General features: G+C 47.7%; 1 protein-coding gene across 1 annotated transcript in view; it reads left to right on the top strand.

Annotated features, from left to right (window-relative positions):
- The first annotated feature begins 6,137 nt into the window (after nucleotides 1-6,137).
- The window catches only part of LOC142767697 (uncharacterized), a 311,889-nt gene continuing 293,282 nt past the window's right edge, over nucleotides 6,138-24,744 (top strand). Inside the window, exons 1-2 of the mRNA XM_075869890.1 lie at nucleotides 6,138-6,385; nucleotides 8,224-8,367. The gene's annotated coding sequence lies outside the window, so the exon portion shown is untranslated. The remainder of the gene's footprint in view (nucleotides 6,386-8,223; nucleotides 8,368-24,744) is intronic.

Consider the following 24,744-nt stretch of genomic DNA (forward strand, 5'->3'; position numbering starts at 1 on the left):
CCGCCCAGCCGCCGCATGTCACCAGACCCCCGGCAGTACTCTGGCCCAACGCGGGGCCGGTCTCCTAGCCCGTATCCGGGAAACTAAGGGCAGCAACCGATGGAGGTGCGGTTGCTGTGCGACGAACTACCGAAGATCCTCCGACGACGACGCCGACGCGACGGAGCTTTTTGAACACAATCCCAACCAGGAAAAGCCCTGAAGGCAAAAGCTCACTTACCGAAGGTGGCCGGACGACGCAACATGAAAGCAGCGGAACAAGCCGACGCAGCCGTGACCCGACGCCACGCCCTAACTGTAATGCGAGACGGCGAACTAGCGACCTCGACGTTCTTATCGACAGCCACAGTGTGACCGCTCTCGTCGATACTGGAGCCGACTATTCTGTCATCAGTGGGTCGTTCGCCGCGAAGTTAAAGAAAGTTAGGACAGCTTGGAAAGGCCCTGAAATCCGCACAGCCGGAGGTCATCTCGTAACGCCTGCAGGAATCTGCACAGCGAGAGTCACGAATAACGGCCGTATTTATCCTACAGACTTCGTAGTCCTACAGCGTTGCTCGAGAGATGTCATCCTTGGCATGGACTTCTTATGCCTCCATGGTGCTGTCATCAACCTAAAAACAAGGTCGATAACGTTATCCACAGAAAAAGCACTACCGCCGCGCATGCCGTCAGGACACCATGCCTTGAATGTGCTGGAAGAACAAGTCACCATTCCGCCTCGCTCAAGCGTCATTATTTCAGTCGGCGCTCCTAAATCACCTGACTTGGAAGGCGTCGTTGAAGGCAGTCAGCATCTGTTGGTCACCCGAAATATTTGCGTCGCAAGAGGAATTGCAGAGCTGCGGGGAGGCAAAGCAACGGTTATGCTCACGAATTTCAGCAATGAGTACAAACATGTGAACAAAGGAACAACGGTCGCATACATCGAAGAAATTGTCGAAGCCACCAGTGCTTTCGCCCTCGCCGATTCTGCGGAACCTGCTCAGAGGAACCAAGCCCCTCCCATAGCTTTCGACGTCAATCCCAGACTTCCGAACGATAAGCAAGAACAGCTCAAGGCCCTGCTCCTGCAACACGAAGATTGCTTTTCGTCGTCATCAAAAATTCGGCAGACCCCAATCACGAAACATCGAATCATAACCGAAGAAAATGCCAGACCACTCCGCCAGAGTCCGTACAGGGTTTCGACGCGAGAACGTGAGGCAATGAAGAGACAAGTTGATGAAATGCTGCGAGATGACATTATCCAGCCGTCCAAGAGTCCGTGGGCATCCCCCGTGGTGTTAGTGAAGAAAAAGAATGGGACCCTACGTTTCTGCGTCGATTATCGCCGCCTGAACAAAATCAAAAGAAAGGACGTGTATCCTCTCCCACGAAGAGACGACGCCCTTGATCGGCTCCACAACGCCAAGTACTTCTCGTCAATGGACCTCAAGACTGGCTATTGGCAAATCGAAGTCGACGAACGAGACCGAGAGAAGACGGCGTTTATAACACCGGACGGCCTCTTCGAGTTTAAGGTGATGCCCTTCGGCCTTTGCTCAGCGCCTGCAACTTTTCAACGCGTTATGGATACAGTACTGGCAGGATTGAAGTGGCAGACTTGCCTTGTGTACTTGGACGACGTCGTCGTGTTTTCCTCGAGTTTCGACGAGCATCTTCGGCGCCTTGAAGCTGTACTTCAAGCCATCAAGACGTCCGAACTCACACTGAAGCCAGAAAAGTGCAGATTTGCGTACGAGGAGCTCTTGTTTCTGGGGCACGTTATCAGCAAGTCTGGAGTTCGTCCCGATCCACGGAAAACAGCCGCCATCGCCGATTTCCCGCCGCCCACTGACAAGAAGGCCGTGCACCGATTTCTGGGCCTGTGCGCCTATTATAGGCGGTTCGTGAAAAACTTCGCCCGCATGCCGATCCTCTCACTAACCTTACCAAGGCCGACTCGGAGTTCAAGTGGGAAACGCCACAGGAACACGCTTTCCAGGAGCTTAAACATCGCCTCCAGACGCCTCCGTTACTTGCCCATTTCGACGATTTCGCCGAAACAGAAATACATACTGACGCAAGCAGCGTAGGTCTTGGCGCCGTTCTTGTGCAGAAGGCTGACGGACTTGAAAGGGTTATTAGTTACGCCAGCCGATCGCTATCCAAAGCAGAAGCAAATTATTTCACAACAGAAAAGGAGTGCCTCGCCATCATCTGGGCTACGTCGAAATTTCGCCCCTACCTCTACGGCAGGCCCTTCAAAGTTGTGAGCGACCACCACGCCTTGTGTTGGCTAGCCACCTTGAAGGACCCTTCAGGTCGCCTCGCACGATGGAGCCTGAGACTTCAAGAATATGACATTACTGTCATTTACAAGTCAGGCAAAAAACACTCTGACGCTGACTGTCTCTCTCGTGCGCCTGTCGACCAACCGCTACCCGACGACTCGGATGACGACTACTTTTTGGGAACGATAACTACCGACGACTTCGCTGAACGACAGCGGGCCGACCCGGAACTTAAAACCCTAATAGAGTACCTCGAAGGCAGGACCACCGAAGTCCCGAAGGTATTCAAGCGCGCACTTGCGTCGTTCTTTCTACGAAACGGTCTTCTACAAAAGAAAAACTTTTCACCGCTTCGAGCTAAGTACCTCCTTGTTGTGCCTTCAGCTCTGCGACCAGAACTCCTGCAGGCCCTGCACGACGATCCGACGGCAGGGCACCTCGGTGTTTCCCGCACGCTCTCGAGGATACAAGAAAGGTACTACTGGCCACGTCTTACCACCGACGTCACTCGTTATGTGAGGACATGCCGGGACTGTCAGCGACGCAAAACACCGCCGACAAGGCCAGCGGGACTTCTGCAGCCAATTGATCCACCTTGCCGACCTTTCCAGCAGATTGGTATGGACCTACTGGGGCCGTTCCCGACGTCGGCTTTCGGAAACAAGTGGATCGTGGTCGCTACCGACTACCTCACCCGCTACGCCGAGACAAAAGCCCTGCCAAAAGGCAGTGCATCCGAGGTAGGTAAGTTTTTCGTCGAAAATATCGTCCTACGTCACAGCGCCCCGGAGGTCCTTATCATCGACAGAGGAACGGCATTCACTGCCGACCTAACTCAAGCGATCTTGGCATACAGCCAAACAAACCACCGCCGGACGACAGCGTACCACCCACAGACCAACGGCCTCACCGAGCGGCTTAACAAGACGATCGCCGACATGCTGTCAATGTACGTCGATGTCGAACACAAGTTGTGGGACACCATTCTTCCGTATGTGACCTTCGCATACAACACGGCGGTGCAGGAGACGACGCAGATATCTCCATACAAATTGGTCTACGCGTAGAAGGAGCCCGGCAACGACGCTCGATGCCATGTTACCCAACGTCACCGACGAAGAAAACCTCGATGTGAGCGAGTACCTTCAACGTGCCGAAGAAGCCCGACAACTTGCGCGTCTTCGTATCAAGTATCAACAGACGACCGACAGCCACCGTTACAACCTTCGACGACGCTTCGTGGAATACCAGCCCGGTGAACGTGTTTGGGTGTGGACGCCGATACGCCGACGTGGACTAAGTGAAAAGCTTCTGCGACGGTACTTCGGACCGTACAGGGTGGTTCGACGTCTCGGCCCACTTGATTACGAGGTTGTCCCCGATGGCATCACGAACTCTCAACGACGCCGATCGCGACCTGAAGTCGTGCATGTCGCGCGCCTCAAGCCGTTTCATGGACGTTAACAAACTGAAACAGTGTTTTTTTTTTGTATTATTGTTGTATTGTTTTTATTCATTGTACTTTCTTGCATTATTATTGTACCTTCATCTTTAGTTAAAGCATCGGGACGATGCTTTTTTTCAGAGGGGGGCAATGCCACGTTCCATTTCACAAGTTTTTGTTATCGTTCAGAAGCACCGCACGATTCTCGGCGCAAGCCGCGCCTGCAGGTTTCTAGAGGGTTCCGGACTGTAGTAGATCATTTCGATAAGATCACGCCCACTGTGCGAACTGTACAGATTGTTCTGGAACCTACGCCACCGCCAGCGATAACGCTAGAACATTCGACGGCAAGGGTATAAATGTCGACGCGCTTCGCCGCTTGTCAGTTGTTGATCGAAGGCCGACGCTGCGTTCACCGCCATCAGTCCGAGACTGCTATCTGTGCAAGACTGCTGCTGCAATTAGACTTTCCCTTTACCGGGCACAGGTTCGCCCAAATAAACAGTTATATCCCAACACGAAGTTTTCTGCCTTTGGCCTCGTCACGACCCCGTGACAATATTCTAGCTTGAAGTATAGCTCACACAGTTGAAAGCCATTTAGGAAAGTACTTTACCGTGAGTGTCTCCACGCATTTAAATTTAAAAGAAACACATAAGGCTAAGGTGCTGACGAGACTGGCATAAAATTAGGTTACCGCCATAAAGTGGTAAGAAAATGCTATGCACAAACCCCATGCACTTATCAATGCAACATGATTTCTTCCATTTTTCTCAACCAAGTAAACACGGGTAATCCAAGAAGTCCACTGCGCTAATCTCCAATAGGAAAGTGTTTACCGACCCTGCAGGAAAAAACGCCCGTTCTGAAAACGTACTGCCACGCGCGTTTATTAATTTAATGCCAGCGCTCACGCCAACAAATCAGAAGCACGCATGACACCTTTAATTTATAACGAGAACAGAACATAGTGCAGATAAGGTTTGGAACAACTTGAGAATGTGCAGTACGGACACACGTACAGCCTACAGCATTTTTAGTATTATCGGGTGAACGTCAGCTGCACTAAAGCTTTAGACCGCACCCAGTGTCAGCGCCTTACAACGGCGATAATCTGCGAGACTGGAAGCAGTACGCCCAAGCGCATTAGGCAGCGCCAGCACGAACGTTGTCTGCAAGGCTGTTCTTTTCGGGAGGAAACAATCCCTTCCTTTTTCAAAGGCGCCCGTATAGTGCGCTCAATCTCAAATAGAAACGTCACGAACGTTTAGCTTTTTTTATTATTTCAAGCTTTGCGTTCAACAGCATTCGTTGCTGCTAATGCTACCACTTGCTTAAGGTAAAATAAACTGACAAACACTGTGTGATAAAATGTTTTTGCAGTTTATTACTTTTTTATACTTGTTTATTGAAATTTCTTCGCGTATTAACTTTGAGCTGTTTCTTTGACTGTAATCACTGGAAAAATCAAGAAAACATGAATCGGTAGATCAAGGTTTAAGTTGTGTGTATGGTTTTGTTAACTCCGCTTTTTTTTCTTTTTTTATCAAAGAAGACCTATGCAGTCAATGTGGTAAAGCATCCATCATCCTGAAAGTAATAGCGTGGCAGGCGACGCTTGTGCAGGCGCTGCTTTGTGCGCCTGTGCGTATAAAGCCGGTCTCGCAGGTTATCGCCGTTATAAGGTTCTGATACTGCCTTCGGCCGATGCCTCCGCGATATTATTAAAAAGGCTGGGGGCTGTACCTTCGGGTCACAAAGAAAACAGATGTAAACGTCAGCTTGATGACGGCACGCTCTCATTTCGTTCTACGGTTATCTTTATAAAACGAGAACACTTGCTACTTCGGTTGTTTTGCAGCGACATTTAGCCGTGCATGTGCAGCGTCGCCCAACCGTTCAGATTTGCAGCAGTACAGATTTCGATTATCCAGCGCACACAACGCATGACATATTCATGCTGCAGTTCACGGACACAGAAAAAGACAGCCTTGTCGTGTTGCCAACAAGCACACCAGTACGCCACGAAAATGTTTGTGGGGGCTTGGCCATCCATGTTTGTCGAGCGACAAGAGCAAGCGTAGGCACGTCTGTGCAGCGAAACAGACCTGTCTAAGCGGAGTGACGTGAGAGCGCTCGACAGATAGAGTGAGCAGGCTTCAAATAGTTCAAGTGGCATTGACTAGCCCCCCCCCCCCCCCCCCGGAAAGCTTCAGGTCACGCTTAGTTGGACAGATTCGTCGATAGCTGCAGGCGGCAAGTGCATTATACCTAAGGCACGATCGATCTAGCAGCTAAAGACTGCGCGAGGAGGAAAAACTCTCCCTTGAACTTTTCTGAAGCTGCAAGCTTTGCAGTCGGCGAGCCCGCGAACATCAAATGAATAAAACGTCAGAAGTGTACGCTGCGCACGTGGCGAAAGGCGCTCTTCCAAAGAATAGAACCAACCTGTTACTTTGCCACGATTGCGTTGGGGCCCTATACCATAATGCGCAGTGTGACGTGAATGCGCAGGATTACGCTGGGCAACACATGGGTGCTTCACTCACTTTTTGCGGCCTCAAGCGTAGCGATTGGTTCATTTGTTCTATGCGTGAATGACTCTTTTCGCTGGCTTCGCGAAAATGATCCACGCCTTTCGAAGACTCCGTGGAACTAAACGCAGGTAATACTTTTGATTGATTGATATGTGGGGTTTAACGTCCCGAAACCACCATTTGATTATGAGAGACGCCGTAGTGGAGGGCTCCGGAAATTTCGACCACCTGGGGTTCTTTAACGTGCGCCCAAATCTGAGCACACGGGCCTACAACATTTCCGCCTCCATCGGAAATGCAGCCGCCGCAGCCGGGATCCGAACCCGCGACCTGCGGGTCAGCAGCCGAGTACCTTAGCCACTAGACCACCGCGGCGGGGCAGGTAATACTTTTTTGCAGACTATTTGGTTCATACTTGAAAAATTGAATTGCTGCACAAACTTGAAGGAAAACAAGGGAGACAGGGAACAGTCAGTGGAGGTGCTCAGTCAGTGGAGGTGCTCAACAGTCCATTCCAAATTCTATGAAGTAATAATTTCGCGTGGTTTGGAAAAATACGGCTGTAAACAATGTCTATGAAGTTCGGTTGCATCATCAAATGACGCACATTACAAATTTGTACGTTTAGGGAGTTGAGTAATGTCTGCAAAAATATAACTTGTGGCTTGTGGAATCTAGGCCAGTGCTCGGAGAAAAATAAATCAGGGTTGGCGATGATGAATATAATTTACAGTGTTTTGTACAATCGTAAGAAAGTCTGCACTGTAAGTTGGTTGAATCGGTTAAACAGAGGTGGTATTACAACATGCAAGCCCCGCCGCGGTGGTCTAGTGGCTAAGGTACTCGGCTGCCGGCCCGCAGGTCGCGGGATCAAATCCCGGCTGCGGCGTCTGCATTTCCGACGGAGGTGGAAAGGTTGTATTTCCATGTAATCACATTTGGGTGCACGTTAAAGAACCCCAGGTGGTCAATACTTACGGAGCCTCCTACTACGGCGTCCCTCATACTCATGTGGTGGTTTTGGGACGTTAAATCCCACATATCAATTAATTACAACAGGTGAATATTAGCTCTTTTTTTATTCTAACTACAATTTTATGTTGACGGCACTATAATAACGAATGGCCTCATTTTGATTACAAGTGTCCTTAAAAAGATAGATACTTCGGCGTGCATGGCGTTCCCTTGAAATTATTGCGTTCCCGTTTCTGTATTCGGCCCTTTTAGAAAAACAAACGCCACACTAGAGGTAAAGAATACTGTAGTTTTCGTACAGCCATTCTGCGAGAAAATTGCTGAAAATTTCGACTGAGTGTTTACGTTTTGTACAAAGTGTTTGTTCACGATGCCTCATGATTGGTCCAAGACATCTTTCAATACGAACCTATTTCCCAGTACTTTCCGGGATTAGGCATTGCAAAATTAAAGACAACCTGTAATCATCATCAGCATTCTTTACCCATCGCCTTTTTTGCCGTTTCTGATGGTGGGGTATACCGTTGTTTACTTGCGCGTGTGCTTCCGTGTACATATTTGCCTCAGAACCTAAATTATTACCTTAATAAAGCTCAGCTCAAGGCGTCACCGCTATGCATTTGGTGCAACGAAATTGAAACAATTGAACATTTCTTTTTATTCTGTCATCGTTATTCTTATCAGAGGAAAAGATTTTTAGTAACCCCATTACAAAAGCTCGGAATACAAGTAAATCTACCAGTAATTTTATCACTTGGCGGAACTTCATTTGGTTACTGCCACAGGGATGTATGCTCCGCTGTGTTTGATTACATCAACGCGACTAAAAGATTACCATGCTAGTGAACCACTACGTTTTCAGATCTTTAGTTTACGATTCGTAGTTATGTCTTTCAAAAACAAAAGATGGTTTGACCGCTTGCTCAGCACACATTTTTGTTTTTTGGTAGTCATATTTTAAGCTACTTTTTCAGATTGGCTTCATTTTCAGTTTAGTTTTATTTAAGTATCCTGCCGCCCGGTTCTTGGCCCATCCTCCCTTGTGGGTAAGCGCCATCGATCAAAGGTCATCAGCATCAGCATCAGCATCGACCCACCGGTCTCTTTCGAGTGGGCTCGTGGAACGTCTGAGTCGGTAAGTGCTTTGAAGTTTCACTCAGCGCAAAGAGGATGTGTCACTAGGCTAAAGCAGCTATTACGGCGCAAAATACATATTTGCGTAAGTCGCTATTAAAAAAAGTGTGCGGGTTACAGCCTTTGTGGACATTCGACATGTCAAATGGTCGTGATAGTGATCAACGCAGCAGTGAGCGTACTCAAGGTCGTTGTAACCACGTCACTTTCAGAATATGTCACCGCTGTGTAGCACTAACCACACCCGAATGCCTGGAAACTATCTAGATAGTCGCAGAACCTTCCTATCTGATCGCGCGCGCAAGGCGAATAAGGATGTTTTTTCTGGAAAAAACGTATATCTCATATCTGTGAATTTGGAGGCGTGTCATAATTTATTGGACGGCCGATGCTCACGGTGTCCATCGCTATCAGTGTAGTTCGAGTTATTCTTTCCAGCACACAGGTTCACCCGAATAGCGAGTTTTCTTGTGAACACGCACATTGCTGGCTCCGTCAACGACACGAGAAATTGACAGTATAGCCTACTAGCCTATTCTTCGCGTACTGGGCCTAGTTTTACCATAATGATCGCAAACAATCGCAAAGCTACCGAAACTCGGCGGCGCTGTCTGCGTCGAGCGTTCTTTGAGAATGAAAGCTAGATACATCTAAATAAAGAAGTAAACACGCGTTTCAATGAATGTCGAAGACGGCACATTTTGTAGAATGTGCGTATACTGTGTCCTGTAGGTGTCCTAAAGGTGCCCGAAGAAAACCACCGGGCCGGCGCAGAAAGCGAAGCAAAGTCACAGCGAAAGAGGGACGAGTGTCTTTTCCAGAACGTCTCTTTTTCACCAACTTCAGGCAACAATTATGGGTAAACTTGCTAGGAACCTTTTACCTAATAAATCATCATAATTTTTCTGTAGCGGGGTAGCGTCTAGTATGCTAATATTTACATTATTAGAAAAAGCAGTTACCTGCTGCAGAACACTTGTTAGGCACTACGTGCATTTTTTTGACGCTGTGGCTGACTATAAGAAAAAATTCGGCCAGAGGCATGTGTGAGGGTTTAAAGCAGTCAGCTGGTTACCCCATTCGCATACTGTAACGCCCGATGGTTATTTTGCTGGTTGAAACTGCCCTACAAACATGTTAACGCGCATATTCGCCGAACATTAAGACTGCATAAGCTGCTTGCCGCACACCCTCCAGAATCGGCGTAGCTCAGTGGTACACTACTAGACTTCCACCCGGTCAACCGGGCTCGATTACCATTTGGTTCAAAGTTTTTCGGGGTCGAAGCTCAACCGGTTGTAAATCGTTTCGTCTTCTGCAGTACTATGATGTAGTAGCCATTTCTAGTAGTTAGTTTTAGGAAATGCTCACTCGATGGCGTTGTGTGTATGTGTGCTTTAGAATTACTGTATATGCTACCTTTATGTGGCAGAAGTGCGCAACTGTTTTCCTAGCGTCGCTCACTCCGCCTGCAGGAGTTGAGTGCCCCTATTCGCCGAGCGCCATCAAGCGGTCATAAGTGGTGAAATTGCACTGTGGAGAAGCCAACGCTACGATGTTTCCGGGCAGATCTAGTGCGATTGACAAGAGTGGAAGCTTGGGCTACTTGGTGCGTAGTCATATTTGCAACGCGTTTCAGCGCGCGAACAAAGGAAAAAAGAACAGGGTAGACAGAAAGAGCACTGACTTCCAACTAACTTTATTTCACAGAGTGGCAAGAATTTATACGTCTAAAAAGGAAGATTACACAGCATGAAGGTAAAAAACAAGCCTAATCTACACACCAGTAACAGCACGTGTGACAGGTCCTCTAATGCCTGAAAGCCCAGCCAGGTAATCACGTTCAGCCTGTGATAAAGCAACCAATGAAGTGCTTACGCATTTATCTCCTAGCACGTGTATTTTTTCGGCTTCAATAATTTCGCGAGTAAGCAGGTTCCTGTGCCTTGCCAATATAGAGCACTGGTCAAAGAGGGAGGTGCACCCACAATATCGGCAATGAATGCCAAGATGCCCTTGTACCACATTGTGCACATTGTTTCGGTGTTCTCGCAGGCGGTCGTTTATGCACCTGCCGGTTTGGCCGACATAGACGCACCCACACGTCAGTGGAATCAAGTATACGACTCCCACTGCGCATGGGACGTAGCATGTCCTGTGCGCGTCAGAGCACGCGGCAGAATTTGCGTGAGGTGCATTTACCCGTTTCCAAAGCTTCTGCAATTTTTCCAATGCTGAAAAAACAACAAGAACGTTGGCGTCTTTAGCAATCTTTTTTAGCCTGTGTGAGACGTCGTGCACGTACGGTAGTACGACAGGCCGGCTGTTTCTGACGCTGTTGGGTGTATCTAGTTTGTTGCCTCGCTTCACGATAGTGACCAGATTTTCCGCCACTGAAACGAGAACGTGTGCGGGGTAACTGGCTTTGGTGAGGCGTTCCACTTATAGAGAAAAGCTGCGGTGTACCATGTGGGGGCAAGACTTTTTCAAGGCGTTGGCAAGGCAGAGGTTAGCAATGCCCCGCTTGACCAATTTAGAGTAAGCTGAGCCGAAAGGCAGAAGTGGCTTGCCGCTTCTTGGTTCATACATCCAGCAAACATGTCAGGGTTCTAGCAAAAGCTTCAAATCTAGAAATTTCAGGTTGTTATTAGTGGGTGATTCATACGTTAGAACTAATGGTTTCAGGGGCACTCTCGGAAAACTGTCAACACGTCAGAGAAAATGGTCTGAAAATTTTGACTGTCACATTTCAACAACACTAAATAATCATCAACGAAACAGCAGCCTTTAAAAACCACAGAGTCATCAAGTTTGTTTGACAAGACACCATCATGATGTGCTAGAAATATGTCACTGAGAATGGGTGCCAAGCATGAACCAATACATACTCAACATTTTTATAAGTAGTTTTTTGTCATCGCATGATACAAAACTGGCCTTCAAATAGAAGCGGAGTAACTCTAATAAGCTGCTGTTATGAATTCCGCAGTAGCCGGATGCAGTACGCCAAAGAGCGTGCTTGCCGCGCACGCTCTTTGGCGTAGTTCATCCCGCTAAACATACTTATTCCCGAAGTCAAGGCGTTGTTTGGTGGCCTCACTGCCTCGGTTGGCCATGGTTTAAGAGTATCCAAGGTTCTATGCTCAGAATGGCTTCGGCAAGCTGGCCTGTACCGTCAAGCCCTGCAACTACGAATCTTAGAGAACGAACGCACAGCAGTTGAACAAAAGAAGTGTCGTGAACTCTCAAGCCTCGTAGACCGAAACGTCAAGTTCATGTGGCGTCAGACGCTCAGTTACCTGCGGGCCATCACACCAAGGAAATCTCCAGCTGCTAAGGACCTTGTGCATGTTCTCGGGGATGCTTTTCTTCCCGACAACGTTAAGCACACCCTATGTCTCGTACCAAAGTACGCAGTGGCACCTTCAAGAACACCGCACGAGCTCCTCACTCTTGTCAGGCAAGTCGCCCGTCGTGCTCCTGACTCTGAATGTGATAGATGTGTTGCCCAACGCGTGCAGGGGCTATCGAGATGTAAGTCCTCGAACAAAGTTGTCAACACAGGAGGCACTGTCGCGTACCTAAAGGCACATTCCTTGTCACTTCTGCAGGCTGACAAAGAGGGTGGTTTTGCGGTTCTTCCTCGCTCAATGTTTAAGGTGAAAGCCATGCAGGCAATGCAGTCTCTTTTCAACGAGAGTGATAAAATTTGTCTGAATAAGCTTAAGAAGCGTGCGAAAACTCTTGCCGGGAATCTGGGGCTTCAGAAGATTTCAAAGGCGATAGATAGCTGCAAAAAGCTTAGCCTTGAGTTGTTATTTTCTGCGAAAACTCACAAAATTGACTGCCCTTTGCAGGTCATTGTAACAGAAAGGGGGACCTGGCAAAAGTTGGTAGCACTTTTCTTGCAAGAAAAGCTAAAAAATTTAACAATAGACGACCCTTTTTTGGTCAAAAACTCCGACGTTGTTATTGGCATTATTGGGCGAACTAACACAGGACTCCAGGCAATGTCTGTGAATATTAAGGACTTTTATTACTCTTTACCGCATGATCAACTACTAAAATGTGTAGAAGAATCCATATACAACTTCGGATCATCAGCATTCCAAACGCGCACTGGAATTCAGAACAGCAGCTTATTAGAGTTACTCAGCTTCTATTTGAAGGCCACTTTTGTATCATGGGATGACAAAAACTACTTACAAGAAAGCGGAGTATGTATTTGTTCATGCTTGGCACCCATTCTCAGTGACATATTTCTAGCACATCATGATCGTGTCTTGTCAAACAAACTTGATGACTCTGTGGTTTTTAAAGTCTGCCGTTTTATTGATGATTATTTAGTGTTTGTTGAAATGCGACAGTCAAAATTTTCAGACCATTTCCTCTGACGTGTTGACTGTTTTTCGAGAGTGCCTGAAACCATTAGTTCTAACGTATGAATCACCCACTGATAACAACCTCAAATTTCTAGATTTGAAGCTTTTGCTAGAACCCCGACATGTTTGCTGGATGTATGAACCAAAAAGCGGCAAGCCACTTCTGCCTTTCGGCTCAGCTCACTCTAAATTGGTCAAGCGGGGCATTGCTAACCTCTGCCTAGCCAACGCCTTAAAGAAGTCTTGCCCCCACATGGTACACCGCAGCTTTTCTCTATAAGTGGAGCGCCTCACCAAAGCCGGTTACCCCGCACACGTTCTCGTTTCAGTGGCCGAAAATCTGGTCACTATCGTGAAGCGAGGCAACAAACCAGATAAACCCAACAGCGTCAGAAAGAGCTGGCCTGTCGTACTACCATACGTGCACGACGTCTCACACAGGCTAAAAAAGATTGCTCGAGACGCCAACGTTCTTGTTGTTTTTTCAGCACCGGAAAAATTGCAGAAGCTTTGCAAACGGGTAAATACACCTCACGCAAATTCTGCCGCGTGCTCTGTCGCGCACAGGACATGCTACGTCCCATGCGCAGTGGGAGTCGTATACTTGATTCCACTGACGTGTGGGTGCGTCTATGTCGGCCAAACCGGCAGGTGCATAAACGACCGCCTGCGAGAACACCGAAACACTGTGCACAATGTGGTACAAGGGCATCTTGGCATTCATTGCCGAGATTGTGGGTGCACCCCCCTCTTTGATCAGTGCTCTATATTGGCAAGGCACAGGGACGAGCTTACTCGAGAAATTATCGAAGCCAAAAAATACACGTGCTAGGAGATAAATGCGTAAGCACTTCATCGGTTGCTTTATCACAGGCTGAACGTGATTACCTGGCTGGGCTTTCAGGCATTAGAGGACCTGTCACATGTGCTGTTACTGGTGTGTAGATTAGGCTTGTTTTTTACCTTCATGCTCTGTAATCTTCCATTTTAGACGTGTAAATTTTTGCCACTTTGTGAAATAAAGTTAGTTGGAAGTCAGCGCACTTTCTGTCTACCCTGTCCTTTTTTTCATTTGTTCGTGCTTTGGAACACCTTGCAAATAGTGTGATTGACATCGGCTGTTTTGTTATTCTCGCTGCACTTCATCGGTGCTGTAATCATGTGACCTGTTGGCCGGGAGAAATCTGGTAGCGAGTGATTCTGTGGTAAATTGTACGACACGGATGCAGCGGGTGTCGCTAGAGAAAGATTAGTGATCAGTGAGGAAGGAATAAACGTTTACATCTTTTTCATCTATTCATGGCGCTGCAAACTTGCTAAATTTGTATTACCCACAGATGCAGTGAATACGTTATACATGCACAGAGGGTCAGCGTGTGTTGGCTGCATACGTCTCAATTGGTCTGACTGATATAACACTACAAATAAAGGGAGGATGAGTTAAACTATACCTATTCAAATCGGCAAGGTGTTGCAGCTAGCGCGTGAATTACGTGAATTCAGTGCAGCTTTCAAACCTTACGCGGAAAGTATGTTGGACACGACAGGGTGGTTTAACAACGATTCACATCAGCTGTCGTGAGCCGCCATTGTAATATAATCGAGCGTAATAGAGAGCCGCGCCCAAAATGGGCGTCGCACCGGTACTCGATCGCTATCCAGCTCGATTCAGTTTAAGGCGATAAATCTTCACCTGGCTCCCTGAAAAGTTACCGAATGAGTCTAACACGATGAAAAATATTCATCCCTAACTGTTTCAATCGTGCTAAAAAGTGAAAAAATAGTTTCATTTTTATAAATGGAAAAAACAGCGGAAAAGAAGACGAAGCTATAGTAACCGACCATGAATATATATCTCACTGGTTCAATGAGCCAATGTACTTTGTTTTATTATTACATACGAAGAACGTAAGCATCAAATCAAGGCTTCTAGACATGACCGGAGCAACAGAGGTTTGCTCATACTTTTAAAAAAGTAGAAAGAAAGCAAAAAAAATAAAGCCATGCTTGTACCATAGTCTCTCAATATTGAGGGACTATGTATCACTCTGACGCGTGAGCGTTGCTCCTACGCGGTTTGTGAATGGCTTTCCAACAAGGCATTTTGAACCCAAGATGGCGCACCTTGGCGCAACTTTGCTACCTAAAGGTATCATATACAGTAACTCCAATGTGCTTGGTAATATTGCCCCGCCACGGTGGTATAGTGGCTAAGGTACTCGGCTGCTGATCCGCAGGTCACGGGATCAAATCCCGGCTGTGGCGGCTGCATTTCCGATGGAGGCGGAAATGTTGTGGGCCCGTGTACTCGGATTTGGGTGCACGTTAAAGAACCCCAGGTGGTCGAAATTTCCGGAGCCCTCCACTACGGCGTGTCTCATAATCATATAGTGGTTTTGGGACGTTAAACCCCACAAATCAATCAATCAAATCAAACTAGGTAATATCACTAGATCGCGTTACTGGTTTTAGTATGATGGACGATTATACAGGAATAAAGGGGACGGACGGACGGACAGACGGACGGACACACAGATAGACAGACAGACAGACAGACAGACGCACCCTTCGCCCCACTCATCATCATTCAATCCATGGACATATTACCTGGCGATGAACTGCGGCGAGCACGAGCCTGTATTCAGGAGTAAACAAACAGAAAATTTCTTCGAGACAGCGCGTTCTCTCATTCAGTCTTTTACGGGTGAAGCTCCCTAAGCCCTGGGTCGCGTGTCCGCGATGTATGTAGTAGTAGTAGTTTTTTGTCGTAGTAGTAGGTAGCCACCTCCCGTTTATTGCTTGGAATGTCCGCTGGATGGCGGCACATATGATGAATATATGATAAAAATATGCGAGATGGCGATACTTGGATTGTTCACTTAATGGATGGATGGAAGGACAGACAGACAGACAAGCAGACAGGCGGATAGATGAATGCGCAGACAGACGGATGGCCACCAGGAAACATGCATAGACGGACGGACGGACGGTCGGACGAAAGCAAGAACAAAACGAATGCACGAAAGCGCGGACGGCCTGACAAGCGCTTCGCCCCACTCATCATCATTAAATCCCTAGATATGCTTCGATATTAAATTCGAAGCATTTCTTTGCGAAGTTCGGTCACTTTGAGTCTATCTATCTATCTATCTATCTATCTATCTATCTATCTATCTATCTATCTATCTATCAGCCGCTCACGTTTGGGTTCTGTCGTGGTAACCCTGTTAACGGGCCAGTAAACAACCCTAAGGTCCAAAAATTGTTGTAAAAAGAAATATGTGTACTTCCATTTCGTGAACACGCTGCCGGAAAAATTTTCCGAATACGTGCTGTATTAAGGAAATGACAAGAGCTAGAACGTCGCAGTCAGCTGGTTTCAAATTTTCGCGTGGTCTCGGCAGCCTTCTTGTTCAGAAGAAGGGGAAGATGTGGCTCGTCGTCATGACTCCTCCAGCTTCGGCAATGTTACAAGGCGTCAGTGATTGGCGTCATAGGCGAACTCGATCAGTTGCAACGCACTTCCGCTTGCTGCACTGCCTGGTTTATTGTTTACCCAGCGGCGATGCTTCTCTGCAGCCTAATCTCTCGATTTTCAGCCCACAACAATTAGCAGCGAAATGCCTCCCATATCCTGGATATGAAGTTGGCCCAATTTTTTCGGAGTTCGCCTTTTTTAGCAGACTGTCGCGTCACATGGCAGCAGCAACACAAAACACAATTATTGCGTTTAATAGTGGGTGTGCTGATCGAAAGGTGGCGCAACAATTCACTCACCTCTGACTTGTTTCATCTAGGGACCTTACTCACACCCAAAGACTGGGTCAGTGAAGTGTCCCGCTTTCGAAAGTCTCGTTGCATGAAGCCCATGGGGAGTGTCGCAACTCTTATGATTGACTAGCTCTGCCGTAGCTGTGGCTGGAAACAGGAACTGGTGTTGACTTCGTTACTGTTTGTTGAGATCAGACCTGGTTTGGACCAATAGACGAGCTGCGTGCTGCGTCACGTCGCCGATCACCAAAGTGTCATCACTGCGCGTGTAAGGAGATTGGTCAGGTGTAGGAAAGGAGCGTCGGAATTGTTTTTCGAAATGGAGGCAGCGCGCTGGGCGCAGCTCTGTTATATTCAGAAACGTCATCTATGTGGTCTGCTCTATGATTTATCGAGCTTGTTTGGGGTTTTAAAAAAAGTTGGAGCCTTTTGACTGGCCCTTTAACTTGACTTGAACCAAAATTAGCATGAAAGAGTAAGATGGTTTGACGAATATCACACGCTGGTCAAGACATGAGTAATGTTACAATCCTGTCACGTACGTCGTCAAATACTTCCCGTTGAACAGTGGCACATACCCACGGTCGGGTATGTGCCGCTGGTATGCGGGTATGTGCCACAGGTAATTGACACTTAGTATATACACAGGAACGACGAGGACACGCATGGGCAATTATAACGCGCAAGTGTTAAGAAATACCCGACATCGGTAGCGTCAACTTGGCGAATGTAAATAATAAATGTCAGGGTTCCAGCTGGATTGAAACCCAAGTAGTCTGCGTGGTAGTGAAGCATTTTACCACAGAGCTACGCTAGGTCTCAGAACTACTGTTCAAATAGAGACTAATCTTCGTGAAACATTAATAGTGGTTGCAGTGCTGCCTACCCAATATTATAAACATTACATATGTACACCTTTGATACAGTGGTCACGTCAGGCTAACGTCCAATTGTCGTTAGTTGCTATGCACTGAAGTTCGTTTATGTAACAGTGCCCAGGGTCACAATCCTCGCGAGCATCAGCGCTTCATATGAGATTCTGGTTTGCTGATATGGATGTTCCAGTTGGAATCGTCACGCAAGTGCTAACAGCTTGTTATATAAACATCTGAAACTCTTCAACACATATTTGTGCGTGCAACATTTGTATATATAATTAGCGTTATTTTATGACATGCTGCTCCGTTAAAAAAATTGCAACATGGTCACCTTCCCATGCGCATACTTTGCATAAAGTCGATTGCCGGGTACGTGGGATCTGCCGAATTTATTTTTTTTTGGTTGTGTCACGTCAGTGATTTGCGCGGCTCTGTGACAACGCAATATTCCTTGCCCGAAGCTTTTTTTCACACGCGTGACAAACGGGGGAGGTACTGCGTATTCTCAGCCAATTATCCAAACGCCTCCTTGTAGCCTAGTACTTGTACTCATAACACTTGTCTGCCAAGCCAGCGGGGACGCTGAAAGCGCACCTCCGTGACAAACGTGCATCACACTTCTTATCCGCTAATGACCATAGTTAATCGCGATCACTCAACTGAAACCCCGCTAATTTTGCTGTTCTCGTCTCTGTGAAGTTTAGCGATGCAAGTGGACACCACTGTCATCAGGGTGTGCCCATTTTTTCGTAACTTCTGAGTGTTAGGAAATTTCAGTGACTGGTTACTGTCCTGCTTCGATTCAAATCATCAGCATGGCTACTGCAGAACTCAACGATCTTTCGACATCTCAAGACGAGCTTTGGGATTATATGGTCCGAATATGGCGATGCAAGCAGAAAACGCAGGCACTAAAGGACACAGGAGCCGCCGTGCAGCAACAAGTGGCGTCTCGCTCTGCGCCTGCAACGCATGGGGACGCAGCTAGTGCGGCCTAGAAGGGAGGAACTTTCAAACCCCAATAGTATCCGAAGCAGACACTTTGCATTTTGCATGACAAACTCAGAGTTATGCTCAGGCCACACAAAACGCTGGACTTCACGGTGACCGTCTCACGGCAAGCTGGTGCTGATGTATGCAACTTGATAGGGGACTGTGGAGAGGCGGAACTCACCTCACCGTCTGGCCTGTATGGGATCAAAATGTGATTTTGTGTGAACTGAACTCAGCGCCCACCACCGAGAGGCTTCCCAAGGCCGTCATATTGGTAGTCAGGAGCCGCCAACTCTCGTTCTACGGTCACGCTAAAGCCTCGGGCGACGTATGCAACGCTGTCATCAACATTGACCACAGTAATACATCTGGCTTTCAAAAGCAAGAGCTGAGGTGGAAGCACGGCAACATCCTCTGAGTGAGATTACTTGGCAAAACCGACGCAGCAGTGGTCACCTTCAAAGGCAAGAGGGTGCCCCGTTATGTGTACAGCAGCGATCAGTTCATTCCAAGGAGATATTATAAGATGACTTTTTCCGCATGTCACCAATGTGGCACGGTGTGGCATCGGGCTGACATTTTCCCGAGGCAGCAGTCAGGACGTCCTCGCTGCTGTGGCTTTCAAGTGGTTACAACTTCCGAGGGTGCTGCTGAGCACGAGTACACGCCTCGTTGCCTCATCTGCGGAGGCAGCTATCAAACCGGTGCTGCTGATTGTACAGAAAAGTACCGGAAGCCGATGAACCGAGGATGTCACCGAGCAACACGATGTGGACGTCATCTCCCAAGAGAGCTTCGTCCTGCACAAAAAAAGCCTTGTTCAGCACCGGGAAAGGCTGTGCAAGTCCAGACGACCGAAAAGGCAGAGACCAGGATAAAGGTGCTAACTTCAACACCAAGGACTTCCCATTTATGTCAAACGCTCAAACAAAGGGGAGCGGTTGGGTTGGCGTTGCCTTCGGGCATCTCTCCCCCTCCGCTAGTAAAATCACCCTACAGCGGCAAAATGGTGAACCCAGGCGCCACACTGAAGATTTAGCCAAGAAAAGTCAAGAGCTAGAGACAAAATTGGCCAGGCTTACAGAGCTTTAGACACAGGCTGGCACTTCGCAGCCTATGCAGCAAACTGAGCCGATGGACTTGAATGATGAGCCTCAATCGCGTCAGGGTTGTCTGGTGACTCGAACTCTACGGGCAGCACATCATTCGGCCATATACTGTGTATGCCCATTGTGGAGTACCGTTTAGAACACTTGGAACGCACAATTGTGGACATGCCAGGCAAAATTTTTGAAAGCGTCAAGGCTTCCATCAGGGAACTCAGGCAACGCGAGCTCTCGTAGATTGTGGAGAGCATAATTCCTGCAGTGGCCGACTCTGTTCTGTCAATAGTGCGGGGCAGAACCAGCGTTTAATTTAGAAAAAGCCACTCTCGCTTGCGTTTCCCGCTTCGAGATACGCGTTGGTCAACGGTGATCCCTCGTCAGGACACAGCCTCGCAGGAACACATTCTGACTGCCCCCCCCCCCCCCTGGAGATGCTGGTGCCACTACCCGAGGTGACTTCAATATCGCGAACTGAGCCTACACTCTATATTTAAAAATAATATTCACTGCAGCTACCCGACATCAACAGAAAGCCAATAATCAAACAACGCAAAAAACTCGAGATCACTCAGTGGAATTGCAGGGGCTTTTGAAAATGAAGGAAACGGTCGCACGACCAGCTCTGCCAGCAGTCGCCTGGTACGTCACCAGCAATCCTGGCTCTTCAGATGCCTAGATCAGAAGCTAAATTCACTGGGTATAGCTTTATCCGGGGGGGGGGGGGGGGAGAGCGTGCTACAACGTGTATTTTGGTGAACAAGGCTGATAATACACAAGACTACAGTATGGTCAAGGTCCGGCCACTTAAGCACCGAGATCTCTCAACACACATACTGAGCATTTACTGACCTGCGCTTGAGCAACGTGTGACTTTTAATGAAATTTTCTACCGCGCGCTAAAATCGCTGTGGAAGAACCTCTAGTAACTCTTGGTGACTTCAACGCTCCTAGCCTTCATTGAGGTTACCACTTTGAAACGGTGGGATGACGCAAGTTGGCAGAGCTAATCTCCACACTTTGTCTTACGCTCCTCACAGATCCGGCATGTCCCACAGGCGTGGGCGATTCGGTAACCCGTAACACGTGTCCTAGCCTGTCTCTCGTAACAAACGCGACAGATCCCGTCTGGGACAACTTAGGGAAATCACTTGGTAGCAATCACTACCTTGTTCGGATCACTCTTCCGGTGAAGGCTACTCGCAAAAAGGGGGGCAAAGCCAAATCGACTGATTAGAACAACTTCAGAACGCAGAGCATTCTTCCCGTGCTCTTTTCTGGCGGCTATGCGGAGTTGACAAAGCATTTGCATGCGATTAAGCAACAAGATGTTAGAATACTTCATACCACCTAAGAGGTCTCCACAGTAGACATTCACCTTCTGCAATCGAGGTAGACAAGCAGTAGTCTTGGCAAGCGCTGAAAAAACGAAAGCTTCATCGCAATTTTAAGGCTCGCATTACTGAGCTTACGGAACAAGCAACACAATATGCCTCCAAGCTTACTGACTCAAATTGGATCGAGAAGTGTGATGCAGCAGCGCGTCAGATGAGCTCGAATGGATCGTGGCGCCTCTTTCGCAGCCTCATTTGCCCTTCTCGAACGAGAGGAGAGACGCAGCGACAACTCCGACAGGCTTCGTACTGGTACCAAGGCACGACGGCTCAGCTCGCAGACACCATGTGTGACCGATATGTTGGTCGCATAGGGGATCCCATTGGGCCAGAGTACGAGTACACGGGCAAGCCTAATCCAGACATTGATGCCCCTTTTACGGTACTTAGCCTAAGCGCGGCTTTAGCTAAGATGCGCAAAGGTACCGCTCCGGGTAGAGGTTGCATACCAGTTAACCTGTTGGCCAATCTTTCGGACTCAACCTGCATTCACTCGTTAGAATACATAAACCAGACTTGGGATGGACATCCACTTCCTATCGACACGAAGACCTCTTTAGTCAATTTCATTCCTAAAGCGGGTAAGATGGTGAGTACCGACAATTTGAGACCTATCTTACTAAATTCATGTGTGGGTAAACTTATGGAGATAATGACTCGTGATCATCTCGTCCATACGTGGGAGCAAAGGGCATCTTTGCAGACACTATGTTGGGTTTCGCCCACATAAGTCTGCTCAGGGTGTCCTTCTTCAGTTGCACCATGATATAATACAACCCACTGTCACGCGACACAACGACAAGTCCATGCTTTCTCTTAATCTGAAAGGTGCCTTTGATAATGTTCGTCATGGCACCATTCTGGCAATCCTGAACTCTTCATATTGCGATGACATGGCATTTGTCTACGTAAGAGACTTCCTCTCGAACCTTCAGGCCTTGCATAAAATTCACGATGACGAATATGGCTCATACACTATGAAAACAAGGGGTACTCTCTAAGGAGCGGTCTTATCACCGCTCTCCTTCAACATTGCTTACATGCAGTTTCCACATCGATTCGACCGGGTGGAAGGAATTTATCACGCACTCTACGTGCATGATATAACAATTCACACTACTGCACAGAACATTGGAGAAATGGAGGACTGCCTCCAGCGGGCCGCTTCTATTGTCGATAGCTATGCTTTCGGCTGTGGTATCCAATGCACTCCAGCAAAATCAGAGCTTTTGCACGTCAGAGCCTACCACAAAGGCGACACCAACTTACGTATCTTTTTGATGGGAGCTCCTGTCAGAAAATTCGAGGAGGTCAGGATCCTGGCCTGTTCAGAGCTGTCATAATAGACTCAAACCGGAATCTACCATTACCAAGCTGCAACGCATAGGCGAACAGATCGGACGTAAGATTCATCGCGTTTCCAACCAATGCTGTGCATTGAGGGGCAGGGATACGCTTCGACTCGTCCATCCCTTTGCACTCAGCCAGATTTTCTACTCTGTACCCTACCTTCGCATTACCAAGCAACACGACCAACGCATCGACGCCATCATTAGGAAGGCTAAAAAGCAAGCTTTAGACCTACCGGTAACTAACCACCTGCAATGCCAATTTGTCGGCTGTGGGGGTGCTCAACTTTTATTTGTAATTGAAGGAGGCGCATCTCTCCAATCAATATATATGCGACTTTCGCACACGATATCGGGGCACCACCTGTTAGACCGCCTGCACATAAAACACGATTGCACTTCAGAGGAGACATGCAGACTTCCAGAGCTGTGGAACCACAAGCTCTGGGTTTCTCCCGTTCTTCGAAACGTGCACTCGCAAGCACACGAAGGCAGACTAGGCGCGTGCGCTCTGGCCCTCGAAAACCAATATAGATCTGAGCCAGCTGCATAATACGTGGATGTGGCAGGGTCGTCGTCCAGTGCATAATACATGGCCGCTGTAGTTCACCAGGACCAACGTGTTCACGAGCTCTCATATCGGGCTTCCATCTCCGTGCACGCTGTGGAGGTAGCAATAGCGCTTTCCGCATCGCACACACACGCTAGAGTAATCGCTACAAATTCACGCAGAGCCTGTGAAACTTATCTGCATGGTTGGCGAGGAGTTACCTTTAGCCTACGTTATTCGAAAGCGAGCCGTCAGGGATGACGAATGCTTGCCGCGTGCTTTCCGTGTCAGAATTCATGTATTTTTTTTTATTATTCTACTTCTTGTTACTCGGAGAGGGCGCAGCATGCAGACCAGATTTTGTCGCCATCGCTGCGTTGCCTTCGTTTAGTTGTTTTAAGTAAACGTTTCTTTACATTTTATTTACGCGCTTACCACTTGTGTGACCGTTGGACATGAATACAATACACTGCTAGTCCTTCAATCACAATGTTTGTGATGTGATACCGACCATCTCAGTGGCCTATACGTGTGTTAGAACACGGATCGTGCGACAGAAATAAGGGAAGATGACTTCGCACCTGACGGCATTTTTTTAAGAGCGATGTCAGTGATTCTGGGCATCACGGCAGCTCAACTACTTTAGTGGAGGAACTGGCGCTACAGTGCACGAATGTTTTATAATATTTTAGCATGCTGTGCCTGCAAATTTCTCGGCTAAAGTTACGTCTCGCGATTAAACTCGCGTGTCAACGTCTCGTTATTCAACTGGCGTGTCTACTCGCAGTCATTGCGTCACAATTGTGTTATCGCAGTGACTGTGGTGGTTACTGTTACTCTGTAATTGTAATACACATTTCACAAAAGTAAGTGGAAGTGTCAGTACTGACCTGCTGTGCACATCTGTTATTCTAAGTGCATTTCAGTTCAGTTCTGCACGGCAAAGCAGAATTGAGTGGACGAGGAAGGCATACTGCACGCGTGCATAATTCTGTCCTAACTTTAGTGCATGCGCAATTCAAAACGCATGCGATTGAGAATTTTGCTTTAATTGACAGACGTCATTGGTTTATTTTTCAGGAAAGTGTAATTATGATGCTGTTTAAAGTTTCTGGTGACTGTACTATAGCCTGGCAAATAAATGCTTGATGAATCTTTGCCGCCCATTTACCTTTGGGCTATCACCATGCCGGGCTGGCTTAGTCGCATTGGGTGTCGTGTAACTATGCTCATGGGCACAGGTTCGACTTTCTGCCACGGTGGCTGCATTTCTGTGGGAGCGAAATGCAAAGAACACCCGTGTGCTTACGTTGGGACGCACAGTAAAAAAATTTAAGCGGGTCGAAATTCATCCACAGACCCCACTACGGCACGTCTGATAATCATATGACGGTTGCGGCACGTAGCACACCAGCAACTGTATAGGATGGTGCTTTCACGCTAGCACTGTGCAGTGGTATTACGTTTGCTAAAATGATGAAAAAATTAGCTGTGATGTTTTTATGCGCTTCGTTGAATCGAAGAGTGCTATTAGTGCCATGCGAAATGAAAAACGTGTATGTTTAGCAAGTGTGTCGACACGGAAAAAGAATCCATTATTTATTTGCAGTCAAAGGTATTCGATAAAACAAAATGTCTAACGGAAATAGAGCTCCTTTTATTTGTGACAAATTGGCAGTATAAATGATAAAACAACTCGAGACACACACGGTAGTGTGGGGAGCATCGCGCGACTGCCTAACAATAATGAAGAAAACTATCTGCACTCACGTTACTGTATGTCAATAAAACAAAAGAATAAACGTCACTTCTCCGTTGCTGGCACCAAGTATACGTAAAGGTAATCGCACGTGACTGGCCTCGGCAGGCTAGGCTCGGCGTGCGCATGCGCGCGTGCACAACCCTGACTGTTGCTGAGGAGAAACTGGAACACTGCGGGAGAAACTTTGCTTTTTTGG

This window comes from Rhipicephalus microplus, chromosome 7, assembly GCF_043290135.1.
Source record: "Rhipicephalus microplus isolate Deutch F79 chromosome 7, USDA_Rmic, whole genome shotgun sequence".
Classification (NCBI taxonomy): domain Eukaryota; kingdom Metazoa; phylum Arthropoda; class Arachnida; order Ixodida; family Ixodidae; genus Rhipicephalus; species Rhipicephalus microplus.